Below are 21,303 nucleotides of genomic sequence, written 5' to 3' on the forward strand. Positions count from 1 at the left end.
ATGACCAGTGGGACCCTCTGCATAATACTACTGTTCGTGTTGACTATTCTTTATTATCTAATGTCAACCCCATCTTAACGCATTAGCCCTGCCAATAACCTTCTCCATAACAGAGCCTCAGCTTTAACATGACCCATAACTATTTAACTATTGTGCCTTTCCTTACCTTGCGCCCAAACTGGAGCAGATTAAAGTCTGTGTTAGTCATCTGTCTCCCACTTGGACAAAATATGAGATAAACAGTCTAGAGGAGGAAGGGTTCGTTTTGGTTTCCATTTCATACCATGGTTATCTGGAGGCAAAGGGTGGGGCAGGGGGGACGCTGTTCACCTCAAGGTCACCAGCAAGCAGAGAGAGAGAATCAAGAAAGGCCCAGGAACAAGATAATAGTCTTCAAGAGTATTCTTCCAAGGACCTAATCCTTTTTACTGGGTCCTGCTTACTAAGTGTCTATCATTTTTTGATAGCCCATCAAATTACTAGCCCATGGATGAGATCAGAACCCTAAGAAGTCTTGTAGAAAGCCAGCTTTTCACCATTGCCCTTTCTGCACAGGGCTAGGACCTGCCAAATGGGAAGCAGTATTGAGCTCCTCCTCCTAATACCATCCAGCAAGGTATTGAGATGCATGAGGGGGCCTACCTCTTCCTGGGATGCTGGAAAGCTGTTAGACATCATTTTTAAAAAAAATCACTGCCAGTGCTAATGATAAGATCCATAAGTTCACATTATAAGCACTCCTTCTGATGTTCATCTTCCTGTAATCAAAGATATTGCTTGGGGAAGGGCAGTTTCACTTCATAATTGGCAACTTGGCAACTGCTGGACTCTTCCCTTACTTCCTTGCCGGCCTTGAGCAGAAAGACCGTTCACAGGTTCCTAGAGAGAACGGCACAATAATTCCAGCTGCTTGCTATGGCTTCTCAAGGTGCATCCCTGATCAGCACTGTTTTGGTTAGCATTGGACTTCTTGCTATTGCAAAACTTAATGACTTTAGATGATATTACAACCATTTTCAACCAGGCCAAAGGGCAAGTAATTCCTGTCTGACAGCATCAATCTATTCATGAAGGTGGGATTTCTCCATCTCATCACGGCTCAGTTGGCTCTACCTCCTAGCACATCTACACTGGGGAATAGGTTTCCAGCATGTCTGATCATAGCCTGTGGTAAGGAGGATGACCTCATGCCACAGCTTAAACCCTAAAGTGAAGGAAACTTATTATCCCCATTCTATTCCGAGCAATTGCAGTCCACCTGAGGTTTCTCCCTCTCTAGCTTTTCATCTTGAATCAAATCCAGCTTCCAGGAAGCCACAGCTGTTCAAAACATAACGAGGTGTCATCTGGATCCTGCAAGAACTCAGTCTTGAGTAGATCCTGTTTACCAGACTCTGTCCCTATAGCCTCATCATTTCAGCCATTCTAAGTCAACTGTATCAGCTCTCTTTTTTTAAGGTAACTTTAGTTGTCTTCCTAAAAGTACATCATAAGCCAAATGCTCCCTGGTCTGGGGTCAGTCTCAGCTGTCCTCTGCTTTGACACTCAAATAGTCACCTTTCCTTGACTAGGTCCCGCCACGTTGGATGAATTGGTGGCCAGTGATTCTGCTGCCTGGTAAAGCTGTAGATGGTAATCCAAACTATGAACGTCCTCACCTTCCATGCCCTGCACTCCAATGGGCTGTCCCTCTTCCTAAAGCTGTCCCTCCTCCATTGTGGTGCTCAGCTTGGTCTGTGTATCAGATTTTCTGTTAACATGAAAAATACTAATGCCCAGACGCTATCTCAAGCCAATTAAATAAAGGTGTCTGGGGATGGAGGCTAGGGTGTCTCACTGGTTAAGTCTCCAGAGCGAGTCCAGTATGCAGCCAAGTTTGGGAGTCAGTTCACTGGAATCTAGAAGGAGCTTTCTAGAATGATTTTTTGTCAGAATTGTAAGATATTTTTTTGCCTTCAGTAGTTTATGAGTGGTCTTCTCACCACACCTTCAATTAGCATCAATTATATTATTAGCATAATTATTTTATCATTACTGACTTTGGTGTTTGAAAATACATTTGTCTTACTGAATAGGCTTTTCCCCCCAATGTGTTTGAATATTTGTCTGCATTCATGTCTGTGTTCCATGTGCATGCAAAACCTGCAGAGACCAGAAGAGTTCAGATCCTCTGGAACTGGAGTTACAGATGCTTGTGGGCCACCATATGGCGTTAGGAATTTAACCCAGGATCTCTGGGAGAGCAGTCAGTGCTCTAACCATGGGGCCATCTCTCCAGCACCTAGATTTACTAATTTTATATATTTATTAGTTTTTACTTTTTAGTCACACTACTGATCACACTCTTGTTTTTTCTACTCTGAAATACTAGCTTCCTCCTATGCTCTTCATGAACAAATATATCAAATAATAATTATGTAGTCCTCATTTGTTACACCGTCCGACATACCAGTCCATTGTATCAGGCTGTGTCTACTTTAAGTGGACTTTTATGTCTGTTTTCTTATGTGGTGTTTGCCTTGGTGTGTCCATGCATTCTGATTTCTGAAAGCAATACTCAGTGTCCAAGGAAGCTTTCTGTGGTGAGACGTGTAGAGGCATCTGTGTTGTTCGTGTGATGGCCATTGGCTTAAAGGCTATTGAGCGCTTGGATGTGGCAAGCCTGAGAAGCGTCACATCATTAATGAAGTAGCTGTATGAGATGGAGGGCTACCATGCTGAAAAGTCTAACACTAGAAAGTTCATCAGAGTTTCACTCTTTGGGTCCCTATAGTTACTTTCAGAAAAAAAATTTTTTAGTATATTATGAATAAATGAGCTATTTTAGAGATAGCGTTTTGTTTTGTTTTGTTTTGTTTTTTTGAGACAGGGTTTCTCTGTATAGCCTTGGCTGTCCTGGAACTCACTTTGTAGACCAGGCTGGCCTCGAACTCATCTTTATCAATTCTGTGTGCTATTTCCTTAAATATTTGAAAAGCTATCAGTGGAACTGAAAAAAAAAATCTAGTATGTAAAATGTTGCTTCTCTCTAATTAAGTTTTGTTAATTGCACTATCTCAATGGCCAGATACATCCTTTATTTTTTTTTTATCAGTTTGCTCTCAGATACATGATAACAGTATTTAGTGCTGCATTATAATTACGTTTTGGTCTCTTTTTTCTTATGTGTAAAATAGGTTTTGTTTTATCAATTTTGATGTTATGTTAATCAGCCCGTAAGTGCTCAGCGCTATTGTTGTGAGTTCATAGATTTCATCTGGTTTTCCTATCAAAGGGCCCTTTTGTTCCTTGTTCTCTGGGATGGTCTGGCTTTGAACTTCCCTTGGTAACACTTCCACCCCTGCTCTCTCTTCTCTGCCCCCATCACCTCTCCTTTTAATCTAAGTCTTTGATTGCAATTTAATTTTGGTTTGCCTGGTTTTCCTTTTTTTAACCAAACCCAAGTCTGTCTTTTACTTCAATTATGGAACAAGGCTGCTTCTTTCTATAAATTTTAATACAAATCCCATCCCATTTCTATCATATTGCTGTATATTTTCAGATGGGTCAGAGATTGCCGAGGCTGAAGTTTTGTTTTGATGGTGGTTTGTTTGTTTAATTTTTTTTCCATTCCAGTGATTAGTTTATGCCTTTCCCTGTACACGTTGCTCTTTTCAATTACAGTAATTTAGAAGGTAAATTTTCCCAACCCTGTTATTTGTCATGTAAATTAAGATGTCTTTATTTCTTCTTCACAGTTCTAAAATTATGCATTTAATTAAGACTGGTAGGATCTGTATGGTATGGCGGTGTATGCCTGTATCACTTGGGAAGCCAATGAAGAATGATTGGGGGATCGAGGCTGGCCTAGGCTACAAAACAACTTCAAGGCCAGTCAGTATCACACAAAGAGATCCTGTTTAAAAATAAGCAAAAGCTGGGGACATAGTTCAGTGGCAGCATGCTTGCTTATCATGTAAAGGCCCTGGGTTTTGTTAGGGTCCGTGAATTGTTGACGAATGGTACTCCAGATTCAAATAGTATGTAAAAATAAAGTGTTTATTTCTGCATAAAGGGACCCAATTCCATCGGGATGGAAGGACCCCAACTGAATTTGCAGATTTAGTTTTAAAGCCAAAAAGAAGTACATTAGGGAGGGGTAGGTGGTCTGTATCTTTATTGGTGGGGTCTATCGCTGGGGTCTGGATGATGCTATGGTCTAAACTATTTTTGCTTCATGCCAAGTAGGGGTGACAGCTTGGCCACAAGCTTGGTTTACTGTCCTTTCACAAGCTGGGGAGGGGTACCTCTTGAACTCTTGGCTTAAGCCTGCAGTTGTTTCAGAAACTGACTTGCCTAATTCTGAGCAGTAGAAACTCAGGCCGGGTCTCCTGAACTGTTAGTTTACAGCCTGTCATGGAGTCAGCCTGGCTCGGGCCAGCTCACTCCTTTCAGTTTGATACATGATACCAGGAGAAAAAGGCTTATAGACTCACTATTTTTTCCCAAGTAAACTCTTTAAGAGCTATTTTATATTAATATTGCAGATTTGTATTGTTTTATTCCTTTCTGAATTTTCAGTAGTTTCAATGTTTATTACAATACTAATTGTTCTGCTTTTCTATCATTGTCAAATTCTTTTAAAACTGTTTTTATTTTTATGTATCTGTGTACCTGGTGGTACTATTGGTGGTGGTAGTGGGGTGATGGTGGTGGTGGTGTGTGTCTGTGTGTGTGTGTGTGTTCAAGAATGTATGTGGAAGTCAGAAGTTGATGTCAGGTGTCCTCTTAGGTTGATCTCCATCATCTTATTTATTTATTTATTTATTTATTCATTCATTCATTCATTCACTCATTCATTCATTTATTTCTGAGACTCTCTACATAGCTCTGGCTGTCTTGGAACTCACTTTGTAGATCAGGCTATCCTCAAGCACAGAGATCACCTGCCTCTGCCTCCCTAGTACGGGGAGGCATGCCTGGTGTCCACCATACTTTTTGAGACAGGGTCTCACTGAACCTAGAGCTCACCAATTCAGCTGTATTAGCTGGTCAGCATGCCTCAGGGAGCCTCCTAATCCATCTCCCAGTGGTGTGACCACAGGCATGAGCCTGCTAGGGATCCTGTCGTGGCTCCTCCTGTTGGTAAGCACTTGAGTGATCACCTCAGCCTCCACTGTCTACAACTAGAGCCAAGAGAAGAGGCATTTCAGAGTATGTCTAGAGAAGTCCACTCAAATTCTCTTTCCGCCATGACAGACAAGTGACAGTTTTAAGCACATTTTTTTTTCTATTCCCGGGATATGCTTACTTGCTCCTATGCCTCTGTGCTCAGTGGAAAGTCAGTAACTCATGGATAGGATGGGCAGGCAGTCCCACACTGCCATGTGGCTTAGATGCCTATATGTCCTTATCACCATCTCCCAGAAAGGTCTATAGCACTTACAGTGTTACACTTCAGTGTAAACAAAAGAAGTATTAGCAAAGAAGGAAGAAAGGTCTCACGGACAGCTTCAGGTGACCTAAGATAAAGTTAGAAAGTGTTTGTAGGAGCTGCAGTGCTGTCCTTGAGAATAACTTGAGGCATCCCTCTCCTCCCCGCCCTGCCCCTCCCCTGCCCCTATGCTCTCCTACAGCAGGCACCAAATGAACGTATGCACCACATTTAGCTTGGGCATTCCATATGTTCTGAACAGACAATGCCATTTCTTACCATGTCCTCTAAAGTATAGATTATATAATACAGACACCATGATTCTCCTTTACCGCCACTAAAGCCCTTAGTGGAGAGGCCGTGTCGGAGTATGCAATGGTGCATTCCAATGATATGCTGTGCGAAACTGTGTCAGATTTTCTGAGTTCAAATCCTGGCCCAGCCAAGTTTGATTTAGACAGGCTCTTTGCTTCTTCAGTTGTTAGGCTGAGTCATGAGGATTGATGGATATTTCATTGATAGAACCAGGGGTTGGGGAAAGACTGGGGGTGGGGCGGGGGGTGTAATGAATCAGGTTAGAATAGCAGGCAGGCTTCCAGCTCCATGTCCTCTGTCGCTGGGTCTTGAAACAGAACTAATAATCAAGTGGTGTGAAATGGAAAGGCAAAAATATTTCCCTGCTGATTCTAAGAGACACATTTGTCACATTTTAATATCTGTAAAAATCGGGGCACGTTCTTAAATGGATGGCATTCCATGGTGGATCTGACGGCACTGTTTTTCTTTCTTGGTAGGATACAAAATGATGGTATATATCATAAGATCCTAGGTTTGATAAAATATGGTGTGGCTAAATATCCCAAGGAACCAGCTGTCCCTCGGAGACAGCCGAGATCTGTGTGGGCAGGTGGATCCCGACACTGTTCCGGAGACCTGTGTGGGCTGTAGCTGCCCCATGAAGGTCCAGGGATGGCTAAGCTAAGATGAATGTGGTACACACATCCAGGGTTGGCTCTCAGGAGAGAAGATTGTCAGCAGAAGTAAGAGACCTTACTAGGGCTAGCTCTTTCCTTAGCCTTCTTTCTAGGGTTCCCATAATGATGAAAAGAGAGGAAATTACATGTAGTTGGAACTCTATTCCTCTACCAGGAGCAGAGTCAAAGTCCCGGCAGCCTACCAAGATCCTGCGCATGGTCACTTATAAATACACATTTTTCCCCCACCAGTTATGTAGGACTGCTGAGAGACCATGGCCAGTTGTCCCTTCTATGAGGGTACCCTACTGAGATGTCATGATATTCAAGATGGCCTTAAATTCATTGGCACAGATGCATCTGGAGGCCACATGTTGACATTTCGGTCTCCCTTGATCATCCACCGTGGTTTCCAGACAGTCTCTAACTGAACCTGAAGCTCACAGGACTTCCCTGGGTTCTGGGATTCTAGAGGAGGGGCATCTCATTCCTGGATTTTACATGGGTGGCAGGGATCTGAGCCCAGGTCCTTATGCATGGCACCTGTACTGGCTACTTTTGTGTCAACTTTAGCCCAGGTCCTTATGCATGGCACCTGTACTGGCTACTTTTGTGTCAACTTTACACAGCTGGAGTTATCACAGAGAAAGGAGCTTCAATTGAGGAAATGCCTCCATGAGATCCAACTGTAAGGCATTTTCTCAATTAGTGATCAAGGAGGAAAGGCCCCTTGTGGGTGGGACCATCTCTGGGCTGGTAGTCTTGGGTTCTATAAGAGAGCAGGCTGAGCAAGCCAGGGGAAGCAAGCCTGTAAGGAACATCCCTCCATGGCCTCTGCATCAGCTCCTGCTTTCTGACCTGCTTGAGTTCCAGTCCTGACTTCCTTGGTGATGAACGGCAGTATGGAAATGTAAGCTAAATAAACCCTTTTCCTCCCCAACTGCTTCTTGGTCATGATGTTTGTGCAGGAATAGAAATCCTGACTAAGGGCTGGGGAGATGGCTCAGCAGTTAAGAGCACTGACTGCTCTTCAGAAGGTCCTGAGTTCAAATCCCAGCAACCACATGGTGGCTCACAACCATCCGTAATGAGATCTGACGCCCTCTTCTCGTGTGTCTGAAGACAGCTACAGTGTACTGAGATATAATAATAAATAAATCTTTAAAAAAAAAAAAAAGAAATCCTGACTAAGACAGCACCTTATTTACAGAACCATGTCTCTAGCTCCAAGACCCCTGGGTCTTGTGCATAGAACTCAGACACACAGGAGGGATGACTACGACTAGCCACTCTCAGTCTTAGAAGAAACTATGTCTGTCTTCAAGAGAAACTTACACCACATTCCTTCTAGAAATGTTCAGAATAAGCACTTGCCAGGTAATAAATTGTCATTGGCTATTATTATAATTGTATTTGGGAAGGGATGTCTGAAAGCTTTGAAATAATCAACTTACTAGGGAGACATGGAAATACTACCATCCTGAGTGGCTGGAGTGCTGAGGATGGGAAAGACCCAGTTAGCCACTCTGTGGGTTGAGTGACCCTGCACCCTCCTTTCTTTGGGGTCTGTCCCAGACGAGCCTGTTATCTCAGTGAAATTTTTAACAAGGCTTCCATTAGTATTTTTAAATTAAAAATAAGTTTTTTTAAAAGCATGCACTAAGACATGTAAGCATAAATCTTAAAAGGAAAAAAACAGCCCTTGAGCAGTTTACAGTTATAAATGAATGAATGAACAGGAAAAAGAAAGAATAAAAATAAAGCAAAGAGCCAGGTGTGGTGGTGCACGCCTTTAATCCCAGCACTCGGGAGGCAGGGACAGGCAGATTTCTGAGTTCGAGGCCAGCCTGGTCTACAAAGTGAGTTCCATGTTCCAGGACAGCCACACAGAGAAACCCTGTCTCGAAACCCCCACCCCCCCAAATAATTAAATTAAATTAAATTAAAAAAAATAAAGCAAAGAAAACCTCAGAAAACCCACACATCTGTACCCAACAAACGTGTTATCTGTTTCCATGTACATAACATTATCTTCCTAACAAAACAGACCAAAATCGGGAAGGAAAATGGGAAGGCTTGAAGTCCAGGCCTTAGCTGAGGCAGAGAGCAGCAGCAATTCAGAGAAGACTGTGGTCAGATGGTCTCAGCACAGAGCCCAGGCAGAGCCCAGAGGTGAGAGCTCCTAGGGACTTTCGAGAGCAAGTCTAAACCATGTCAGGCCCGTGAGACACCACATGCCCAAACTCCCCGTGACAGGATGGCTGGGACACTGCGTATCTGTGAATGCACACAAGTGCCTTACCTTTTTGATGCCCCCCACCCTCTTCTTTTTAAAGTGCTCATAGCTGAAAACTCTTTGCTGAAGTTTGTGATTAATGAAAATGGCCCCATCTCCAGCCATGCGGCTAGCACAGGGAGCTGTATAGGAAGGTGATGAGATGGTTACCGGAAGAACATCTACTCCGTAAGAGTAATCAGCACAGCGCCTGGGGGAGCACTGCTTCCACCCCGTATGCAGCAGCCTCCTCGTTAAATGGGAACGATGAAACCTGAGATCGGTGTGATGCACTAATTAGAATGCCGCCATCAAATCCAAGAGGTTCCATTAGGGTCACATGCAGCTTACACTCGGGAAGGGGAGAGGTCGGCATGTTTTATATTTTTTCTTATTTATTAACATGCAAACAGCTTCATATTTTTTTTAACCCAGGCTGTTGTTGGCATGAGAGATTAGTTTAGCCATTTGATGAGGTGAATGTTAAATTAGAATCCCAGCCACTAAAGCCCCAAATCTAATTTTCACCCTGGTTTATAAGGTTTTCTTGAAAACTCTATTATCCTAATACATGTGTCTAATGCCCCAACTCCTAAAAGGCACAGTACTTCCTAAGGATTATCAAGCCAAAAATATTCTCAACTGCCACAGAATATGTAAATTTTATATTTACTGGGTCATTGAACTTAGGTATAGCTATCTAATCTATTTTCTCTGAAATTGCAGTACTTATAAATCATACCAAAATTCTTCCTCTAACTGTGAGGTTTACAAAATACTTTACTCAGGCCACTAAATTACCTGAAGAGTAATATAGGCTGGGGATGTAACTTGATAGAATGGCATGCACACAGCCCTAGATTTGATCCGCAGTACCACATAAACCATGGGTGGTGGGCCACACCTGTAATCTCAGCACTAGGGGAACAGAGCCAGGTGGATAGTAAGCTGGAGGCCAGCAGGATACATGAGACCCCCGTCTTACAAAACAAAACAAAACACCAAATGGGACTGGATAGATGGCTTGGTGGTAAGAGCTCTTCCTCTTGCAGAGGACTCAGGTCCAGCTCCCAGCATCCATGTGATAGTTCAAGTCTATACTTAACTCTGGTTGCAGGGAATCCAATCCACTTTTCTGATCTCTACAGGGAACCATGAAGGCATGTGGTGCGCGTACATACTTGCAGGCAAAACCAACAAACCACTCAAGAATAACTATACTTGCTTTGTGTAGGAAAAGATCCTTGAAGACTGTCAATACAAAACGTGGTTTAGAAATGAGGGAAGAGAATAACAGGAAGGGAAAGCTAAGCTTGGGTGAATAAGGTGGCTTGCTTCATTGTACAGTGCTGGTAAATTGAGTATGGCATCAAGTCTACACTAGAGTGACTCTCTAAGGACAGACCTTGCCCAGATGACCGGAGGGCCCCCTCCCATTTCAGGCTTGGCTCACACTGCCCTGCCCAGATCTTCTCTGGTCAGTTTATCTATAACCCATCTAGAGATGCCACCACCATCCCACCTTCCACGGTTCCCTGTCTCATCCATCTCCACTTCTTGTCACCTCCACTTACCTTCATTATTGGCCTTGCAAACTGTGTTACTCCTCATTAACATGAAAGCTGGGGAACTCGGAGGCAGCCCCAACTGCTAAGTTTCAAGCTTTAGGAAAATGCAACCATTCTTCCAAGATTACGTTTTCACACTCAACGTTAAGATTTTGGATGTGTCCATTTCATTGACAGCTGAGATTGTAGTTAGCTTATTACTTCTCTGGGGTTTTTTGTTTTGTTTTACGTGTTCCTTGTTAATGTAATTGTGGTCTTTCCAGTTTTGTTTCGTTTTTTGTTTTTGTTTTTTGTTTTGTTTTGTTTTGTTTTTTTCAAAACTAGCAGCTTGGAGATGGGAGGAGGCTCAGCAGTTAGAAGCATGAACTATCCCAGCAGAGGACTGGAGTTCAGTTCCTAGCACCTATGTGAGATGGCGCACGGCTACCTGTAACTCCAGCGCCAGGGTATCTGACACCCTGTTCTGGCCTCCAGAGGCACCTGTACACACACGTACACACACATACACACACTCACACACTCACACACTCACACTAAATAGATTAAGTAAAATAAAAATAAGCAGCTCAATTATAAACAGTCTTACAGTGCTCAAGTTCTCTATCGTTATGGTTAGGTGTGAAAATAACGGTCAAATAAAGTTTTCTGTCTTAAAGTGCCAGATTATTTTCCAACTCAGAAAGTTACAAATGGATTTTGTGGATACAATCCTTGTCTGTATTTGGCATCATAGTGGAAGTTTCTCAGACCAGCCGGCACTATAAAAAAATGACATGAGACTTCTTTATAATTTAATCTTAGGCCTTTTGCTTGGGCAATCCCCCAGTTACTCTAAACTCAACCCAACTAACTAGCCTATGGCCCACCATGTAACTAGCTCTATACCTTTCTCTGCTCTACTGTGGTCAGTGTTCCCTCTGTGTCCACTCTCTGAATCTCCTGCTACTGCTTTCTTCCCTGACTTCATTCTCTCTGCTCAGAAGTTCCCACCCTCTGTTTCCTGCTTCAGCTATTGGCCACCAGCTCTTTATTTCAACCAGTCAGCAGCAAGACAATCTCGGGTACAATTCTAGATCGCTTCTAGATATAGATGGCTATCTGACCTTCGGGTATCTGAGCAGGTATGGAAGGACAAGTATTTACAAATATAAGGCCATGATGGATCACAGAAATGACAATTCTAATATCCCACCAGCCTTGAGCTCTCTGCTGGTAAAAATTAATGATTGAAAATACAAAGACATACCTTTACACAATGTAAAAAAGATTGCCCCAACATAGTATTTCTGGCTTTTCTGTTTCAGCCAATATGACACATATAAAACAGCGTATCACCCGGAATTTTTGATACACCCCTGTTATTAACGAGACGGGAGGTCCTTCTTTCACTTTTTTTCTGACCACTATGTGTTCTTTATTCTGTGAAATCTCTCTTGTGAAATACTGTTCATGTCTTTTTTTGTACTTCTTTAAAGTGAACCATTACTTCTTTGTTGGCTCAAGAGTTCTGGTAGACACTGGATGTTAAGGTTCGATGGGTATTGTGTATGACTTATGTTGTCCTCCCTCTGTGCCTGCCCTCCCCCTCCCTCCCTGGCTGCACTTCTCACAGGACTTCTGAATAGGAAGGAAACCCACCTCGTCACACAGGGATCCTCCGAGGTTCCTTCGTCTTCCCAATTGTCCTTGTTCCTAATGTTTTTTTTTCCCCTTAAATAACTTGCCAGAAAAATAAATAAACAGCTCTTTTGGAATGTGAACTATTCCCTTTCAGTTAGACACCACCACTCCCCCGGCCACTGTACTTCCCCATCTGGAGTTACACATGCATGCTGTCTTACAGAGCTTTAAAACATAGGAACAATTCTTAGTCCTCATAGCTCCTTGTTAGTAACGGGTAACTTGATCATGTATTCTGAATTTGTGTTTATCATCACGTCTTCCTGTTTGTAAAACAGAAGGCTGGCATCATCCTTGGGGCCATTCTGGGCACCAGAAGTGACAGAGGCACATATTTTCTACCAGCACTCAGAATGCTCATGTCCTGTCACAGTCAAGTGTATTTTTGGCCTCAGCGTGTACTATCCACAGGGGTATGTGGAGTTCTGTTTATTTTGCAACTTTGCAACAGACACATTTTCATCCACTCTTGGTGGGAGATTGTCAAGCACTGTGTTGCTGTCTTCCATAATTTATCAACCATGGCTACATTTAGGCTACTTAAGAATGCTCTGGGGACTTGGGGACATTTTTGTTTGGAAATATTGTGATCTTTTTCTGTTGGTGACTCCAGTTGTCACTTGTGTGTTTTAGTTAGGTTTTTATTGCTGTAAAGGGACACCACACCCATGGCAACTCTTAGGAAGGAAAACGTTTAATCAGGGCTGGCTTACAGTTTTCAGAGGTTCAGTCCATTATCATCATGGCAGGAGACATGGTGCTGGAGAAGGAGCTGAGTCTACATCTTGATCTGAAGGCAGCAGAAGGAGACTGTGCCACACTGGGCATAGCTTGAGCATAGGAGACTACAAAGCCTGCCCCAACAGTGACACACTTCCTCCAATAAGGTCACACTTCCTAATAGTGCCACTTCCCACAGGCCAAACATTCAAACACATGATTCTATGGAGGCCACACCTATTCAACCACCACACTATGGAACTCAATCATCAAGCCTTCCTAAGATGTGCATACACAGGGGAAAATGTCCTTGAGACAATGTCTATGTCTTTCTTTTGACATCTTCCTAGAGATCCCCTAGGAGAAATGATAATGCCTTAGCAAGCTGTGAGTGCTTTCCAGGTTCCTCAGCAGCAGGGTTGGAAATCATAGTATGATTGTTCTGTTCTCAGAGACCTAAAATTGGCTGACCACCCAATTCTGTGGTCACCCTGGGAGAAGAAAGTCTGTGGAGGTCAAGTCAAGGAATGGGCATGGATGCAGCGTCAAAGGCCAGGGTGTCTGGTGTGTCCATGTCTCACAGAGGGTACAGCTGCACCATCTCCTCCATGGAGGCAGCAATGCCCCTTGAAAAGTGGGACTCTAACGCTGGGTGGATCGCTGGAAAGTTCTGAACCAAGCCCCCATTCCTTCTTCCACCCCGTAGCAGGGGAACAATAATGTCTACCCTATAATGTTTCATGGAGCATGAATCTACCTGTGCCTTCCCATCTTTTAACCACCCCATTTCATGTCCTTTGTGCTCTTAAGGTCAACATGTTTAGACACTGGGGAATTCTAGGAGTAACACACCCAGGGAAAAAGCCAAGGCCATGTGTCCAAGAGTAGCCTCTGGAGCTGCAGGGTCACCAGGCTTCATAGTATCCCAATATCTAAGAAGGGGTAGAAATTCAGAACTCATCATTCATCTTCTGAACATAACATCAATTTCTTTCTTTCATTTATTTATTTATACTTATTCACTTTACATTCCACTCACTACCCCTCCCAGTCACCCCCTCCCACACTCCTTCCCCCCATTTCCTTCCCCTTTTCCTCTTAGCAGGTAGGGCCTCCCCTGGGTATCCCCCCCCCCACCTTGGCACATCAAGTCTGCAAGGCTAGGCACATCCTCTCCCACTGAAGCTAGACAAGGCAGCCCAGCTAGAAGAACATATCCCATGAACAGGCAACAGCTTTTGGGATAGCCCCGCTCCAGTTTGAACAGAACATTATTAACACCCCTCCCCCATTCCTGCCTATAGGACATAAAGGAGCCCTGACAAAGATGGAGTGTGACAGTGTCACTACCCTGGCAGAATGGGGACTAGTTTCCTCAATCAGTTTCCCCCTGTCAAATACAAGTGTCATTTCTGTCATAATCTAACACTCATGCCCATCACACTCACACCTAGGGTGACGAGTGTGATTTTTGAGTACCAGTGACATAGTTGGGCTCCCCAAAGACTTTAGTGACAAATGCCAAATGCCGTAACAAATGTCTGACCCTCATAAAGATGAGGAGCCTTTTGTTTTCCAGCAGTTGACAGCAAAGTGTTATCTTATCGATGGTGACAAACCTTCTGCCACCAGAAGGTTTAATTTTTCTGCTATCCCTAAAAGCCATTTGCAGTTATATATTCTACTGAATATGACTCTCTTGCCATAATTAACAACCCTCTGCAGAGGGTAATGGATGAGGAAAAACTCTACAAGGAGGAGGTAGTCTTCATTCATCTCGTGTCTTCTACGGGGAGACAGGCTCTCCTGCACCAAGTGCAGGCGAAGCGGTGGGGGGTTCGCACAAGGCCTTTATGGAATGATTTACTAGCAAATTTGGGCATGTAATATTATAAACTGCTGCATACTGTGTGATTACAAGATTAGGAAGAAGTGAATCGCTAATCTTGTCAGTCCAACTGTTTTCTTCCTTGATAACATTTGTGTTCTCACACTTCGGGTGATGAAAGAGTGTAATTGGCTGTTGACACTGATTGAAGGAAGGAGATGTGCCTTCTATTTTTTTAAAGAGAATTAATTATCTTGGTAAGGGAGGTAACAATTCCACCAATGGGCTCTCACAGCTGCAAAAACACAAGTGAACTGTCAGGGTGTTTTCATCTCTTTCTTTCCCACCTGTTTTTCTCCTTTTGAAAACATCTTTTCCTAGATTTAACACATTTACCAGGGGGTGGGGGTGGGGTGGGGGGCGGGGAGGCTGGGGAGTCTTCAAAAATGAAAGAAAAATTAGCTTTTAAAACTTGCAGCAAAAACACCAAAAATGTACGCGTGTGGCATTTGCATGTGTTAATGTCTAAGGAAGACATCACAGGCAGATGGAGGTAAGCTAAATCCCCTTATGCCACTCAAGTCATATTAAACTACTAATGGACAACTGAAACTCTCCATATGTCGGCTAAGGGAAAAGGATCCAGGTACCCTGATACGTCCTGGTTGCCTGAATCCTTTTCGATGTAAGCCGGTCGTGAAACCGATGAAAAGGGTCTGTTCTACAGGGTATGGTATATGGAAACAAGGTAGAAGCCAAAGCAACTCACTGTCGCTCCCAAGAACACACAGGCAACACTGTTTCCTTTATCTACAACTCTGAAGGGCTGCTCAACTCAAAGCTTTCACTCCCAGACAAACAACGGTCCTGAGGTGAGCCAAAGAACGCAATAAAGGTTCATTTGAGGAGGGAACTGAGACTCCCATTAGTTGCATTTGCTTTCTTAAGTCACAGAAGCAATGAAGGGGAAAGGATTATGATAGTTGCTGCAGAAATTGAGGCAGCAGTTAGAGGAAAGCTGGTTCCCTGTTGCATCATGAGGATAGGAATATTTGAAACTGGAGATATTCTTCAGGAAACTTCATAATACTTCCATGCCTAGAACTAAAAGCTAATGGAGACTCCTCTGCTACAAGCAGGAGCAAGGTCAGATTCTTCAAGACTGAAGGGTTGGGTCACTCTACAAGATCAAGACCCATGTGACACCTAAGGAGCAGGTTGGCAATAAAAACATCAAAGGAGTGTGCAGTAAGTGCACCATCAGCAGAAGCTGTTCAACTGCCCTCTGGTTTTTGCAGTGAGTACACCTTCTGCAGGTGTGCCATTTGTATAGCAAGTTCTGTCATTTTCTTCAACAACTTCCTGGAGTGATTGTACCAGCCCCACCCGCCCATCTGTCTCAGTGAGGGTTTCTATTGCTGTGGTGAAACATCATGCCCAAAAAAACAAGTTGGGGAGGAAAAGGTTTATTCATCTTACACTTCCACATTGTTCATCACCATGGGAAGTCAGGACAGGAACTCAAACAGGGCAGGATCCGAGAGGCAGGAGCTGATGCAGAGGCTATAGATGGATGCTGCTTTTTGGCTTGCTTCCTGACTTGTTCAGCCTGCTTTCTTATAGAACCGAGGACCACTTGACCAGAGATACACCACCCATAGTGGTCTAGGCCCTCCCCCATTGGTCACTAACTGAGAAAATGCCTTATAGCTGGATCTCATGGAGGCATTTCCTCAACTGAGGCTCCTACCTCTTATGATTCTAGCATGTGCCAGGTTGACAAACAAAAGCAGCCAGTACCCCATCCCTGTAAAGAATAAACTAGGTTAGAGGACTAAACTGGGGTTCCTGTTCCATGCAGCTCAAAACATAAGCCTGATGCATTTTTTTTACAAAAGGGGTGACAGTTTTCATTTCCTGACAGAATTGCATCTGCAATTGCATCTGCAGAGGTGAATGTGTTCTAGAGCCAGGACTGAGCAATAATCTAACACTAACTCCTGTTTAAATGGAGGGCATGAAGCAACCTAGTGGGTAATGGATAATGGATTTAACTTCATCAGTGCAAAGAATCTGAATCATGGAAACTGAAAACTCTTGCAATGATCCTTGCGGAATGGCTGAAGATTTGTTATCGAAGTATAAATCAGAGATGGCATTCAGCCAGGTAGATGAGATAACCCAATTAAAATGCTTTCTGGAACAGAACTTGGAGGAATGAAAAGAACAGTTAACGCACGCGTTAAACATCCTGTAAACTACAGAGACTTAAGCAAATCATTGTAAAAGCTGTGACTTATGCTCTGCTCCACATCTGATGGTTGTTGGCTAATGTTACAGACTTGAGCACTAGGGAAGATGGGTAAACCCTGGTGTAAACACCGAGGAACCGGTATGTCTTGTAACCAGATTTTTGAGGTGTTATTTTCTTGTTTGTTCTGGAGAACAGGATTCAAGCTCTGAGAGAACAGAATATGAATCGAAGCAAAACTAATGTTGAGGTCTGGGACTCACTGTATAGACCACACAAATACCAATCTCAGCCAAATAGGGATGGTTTATTGAATGCCACACCCCAAGACCAATGGATCAGGGCCATGTTCCGGACTTGGAAGTTGAACCATGACACTGAGTCAAGCTCAGTGCTACGGGGCTTTTAAGCCTGAAATACACAAACGTCTGTGCCAAGTTATTCCACCAGTCAGGATTTAGGGGTGGGGGTTTCCTTGGGAACATGTCTTTGTTGTACATTTATCCTGCTCCCATTGGTTGGGGTATTCAACTGTGGCAGGGGACTTGCTTTGTCTAACACACTCATGTCTTGTCAACCGGGATGGGACTTGTCTAACATTCGTGTCTTAACTTGCCAGCCAGGATATCGGTTCCCAGGCTGGTCTTGGGAAATTAAATTTTACTGGACCCCCTACTCAAAATGGAAGTCTTATTCCAAATAGCTTCCTATGTTAGTGAAGGTGTCTCTCTTATGTTGGGGGTCTAAGCTTACTGTACGTAACTATTCAAAGAGTTCTACTGCCTTCTATTGTGATCAGTTTCCAAGGACACAGAGTATAACAGAATATGTAATCAACATGGGCATGAGGACGTTTCCTAGTAACTAGCAGAAACAATGTGAGAAAGTTTCCTTATAATATTAATAACAGCACAAAATGGTAGGCTAGCCAGGTAACAGTTGCCTAGGCCTTAACATTCCATCTAGGCCTTAACAACTAACATGCTAAGAACACAGAGTCGAGGCTCATTGATGGCATTTAGCATATGGAGACCTAAGCCAGTGAGTAGATCGAAATCGAAGTCTTGCCTTGGGAGATAGCATGGGACAATCCTTAGAGCTCAGACTCCGGGGTCTAACAGCTCAAAACTCAGCTCCAACAACATATGAGCAACTGAGCTATGTACGTATGCTAGGTAGTTCTTCCACGCCTCAGTTTCCTAGTTAGTAAAACAAAACGAATTTCCCTCACAGTTGGTTTCCATTGAGAATATTATTATTTAATTACATGAATCAAATGTTAAGAGACTCGGGGAAACCCACACGGATGTGTTGTTCATGCAATCAACTTCATTCATTGTAATAAATTCTAGTGCTTATCATCATAAGATTTACTTGGATTCAGGACGCATTTGGGCTGCCGAGTCATCCATATGCTAGATCCTTAAAGTGCTGATTAAGAAACAATCATGTGTTAAAATAACTTCATTTTAATGATGAGGTGACTATATTAATTTGAAGATAAAGAACATCACTAAAAGCTTTGGCTGTTGACAAACCCACATGCCCACGTGTTTGTTTCTCCTGGGAAACAGACTTTTTGACAACAGAAAAACAAGTGGTATGCACCAGTCTTTGATAGTGCTTGACTGTTTCATTTAAGAAAGGGGTCAAAGGAAATGGATCCTCGTGACATCTCCCTAAGTGCTGGTTGCTCTTCTAGAGTGGCATCTGGAGCATGGTGTGTACAACTGGGTTTTGCTGCTGGTATCAGAAGTACAGGGCACTGTGTAAAAGAGCGCCCTGCTCATGGAAACACGCAGGTTGCTCACGAGTTGAACTAAACCATAATTTACCATCTTAAGAAGTCTCTCTTCTCAGGCTGGCAGTTCAGAACATTCTGGAGTTCAACACGCATTAACCCCTTTGGGCTTCAGCATACCGGGCTTTCAGAGGCCATTCCAGCTCAAAACTGTGGGTCTACTTAAAACACCCAGCTCAGCCTGAAAAAAAGTCTATTAAAACTGTTAAAAGGGGAGGTTTTTTGTTTGCACGTGTGGGTGGCTGCAGACTGAATGGCACACTGCTTGGAGCATGTGCGACTTCTGTGCTAGGATTTATGTAAAAGTAGTGTAGTCTGTAGAGAAAGGGGGCTAATCACACTGACTATTATAAAAGTCAATATACTGGAGAGATTCGCTGCAGACACTGCCGCAACCTTCTAGAACTCCAATGGCAGACCAATCTACTTTACTTTTGTGAAGCAGAAGCAGGCAGTAGCCTGGGGAGGGGCCTCTTACTGATCCAGCTGCGAAGCATCAGGAAGACAGGCTGCTGACAATGGTCCACAGCGAAGCATCCCGCCGCCACCATGTACAAGGTAAAAACAAGAGAGCTCTTGAAACCACACACGAGCCCTGAAGGCAATGGTGATTGGACACACCTGCAGGGATTTATCACTTTTATTAAGAAACAACGATTGCAAATTAAAGATAAAAACCAGATGTCTTATGAGTTTTTTTCAGAGGTGAAAAATGGCTCTTTACAAGAAATGACAGTAAAAAGGGCACATTCAGTTTGGCAAAACGTTCTATTCAAAGAGCCTCCCTTCCCTCCTTAACTGCTCAAATAGCTCCTATGGCTGGGAGTGAGGTCTGATATTTACACAGCTCAAAGTCTGAATGCTCACTAATGTCTTTGGGCTGTTCTACACACACGGCTGCTCTGTGCTCCCTCCAGCTCTGATCTTTGTTCTTAAAATGTACTACTCAATGAAGCGTTCCGAGTCTGGATGAATAAAATCCTCACCACCATAATTTGCTACTTTTCAAATCATCCTTCTTGGGAAGCTGAGGCCATTCTCTGGAAAGAAAGCAAACAGCTCGGAAATGCTCGCAATTGCGAGCAAAGCACAAAGGCTTTCTTGTGTTGCTGGGGGATAACCACTGCCTCCCACTTTGCCTGAGGAGTCTACCTTCCACCAGAAAAGATGTAAAATAACTCGTCTGTCAAAGGCATCATTACACGCCCCCCCCCTCAAATATGGGCGGTGTCTGGATGCAGACCAGGCCTTTTCTGCCTGTGGCTCTTTTGCTGCTTGCCTCATGGTGGTAATTTCCGTAGGCAAAGCTCAGGGGAAGAAGTTTGTGATACTCAGAGAAGACCAAGATACACAGCTCTCCAGACAGCAGTAATACTGACTGCAGGGTGCTGGTCACCAAGCAGCCACTTCAAAAACCCTTAGGACTCTAACAATCTGGTGAGTTTCTTCCTGAACATCAACTGTACATGGTAATATGCACACAAGCCTCTTCCCTCTTCCCTACCACCACGCATCAAGAGAGCAAAAAGCTGGGTAGCATTCTCTGGACCTCTCCCAATAACTGCTCCCCACTCTTTTTCTTCTTTGGAGCCACTGGGCTGTTCCCTTCCTTGGCTGTAAGGAACCATTATGGAGAGGGAGGAAGAGGCCTTGGCAAGCATTTACTTTCTCATGTAACACACGTCAGACACTTTGCCAGGAGCTGGCAGTTCAGAAATGAATTATGCATGCTCCCGGCCTCTTCCATTCCTGGAATGTCTACAGTGAGGAAACTTCTAAAAAAAAAAAAAGAATATACAATAAAATTGAGAAGGGCCAGCCTCCAATCCCAGCTCTGGTCATAGCAAACATATTCCAGTGCTTAAATACTGTAAATACTTATTTCCAAACACTACACTGGTAGTAATGAGCACATTTTCTCTATATTCTGTCAATGTCAGCTTCAAGTGCCACAGACAAGATGCAGTCAATAACTCTCAGCGGAAAGCCCAAAGCACTTTGTTTATGTAGCAGGAGTTCCTCCTAATTCTATCTGCCGCTAGCCAAAGAGAAGATCTGGGTGTCAGATCTTTAACACACGCTTTTTCCTCTAAGTACGCTATCTGCTCAGATACTGACTCCATTCCCCTTCCCCGACTTTAGGCTAAAAAGAGCCCAACTAGAAGGGACATGTAGCAGTGGTTCTCTGCTCCTGGGCTGAGCTGGACAAGAATACGCAGTCGGTTCAGATAAAGCTTCCATGCAAGCTCTCTGCCGAGTGCTTCCCATACACTGCACTCTTACTAGCGATGCTTACAGAAACACTAGACAAGGCATTCTAGATGGATATAAATACCCTAGAAAACTCCTGAAAATTACCACAAGCCCCAGGGACTCAACTGCCCAAGGGGATGCAGGTGCAGTCAGGAACCCAGGGGTCAGGAAGAGCAAAGGCACAAAATCCAAAAGCGGACCCCAGCATGGAGGAAAGCGGGCCCGGGAAATGACTGCAGGCTGAGACCCCTCAGAACTACCATGTGTTCCTCCCAGAACAGAAGAGGGCAGCCACAGGCAGCACCAACCACCCTGGCAGAGAACTGAGTGCTGGACTTTGGTCAGCTGGGCAGGAAGAAGGGGAAAGGATATGCAGAACCAACCTCATAAAATCAACTGTAAGTCTACCTAGTGTATTGGGTGAAAAGAAAACAAAAGAATCCACACTATCTATGGGGCCCTAGGTCTGATCCTCGGCACTGCGAGAAAAAAGTTTAAGAACTGAAAACATGTTTCTAGTGAAAGTGATAAAGACGGCGT

Source organism: Mus musculus, chromosome 6 (assembly GCF_000001635.26).
Source record: "Mus musculus strain C57BL/6J chromosome 6, GRCm38.p6 C57BL/6J".
Classification (NCBI taxonomy): Eukaryota; Metazoa; Chordata; class Mammalia; order Rodentia; family Muridae; genus Mus; species Mus musculus.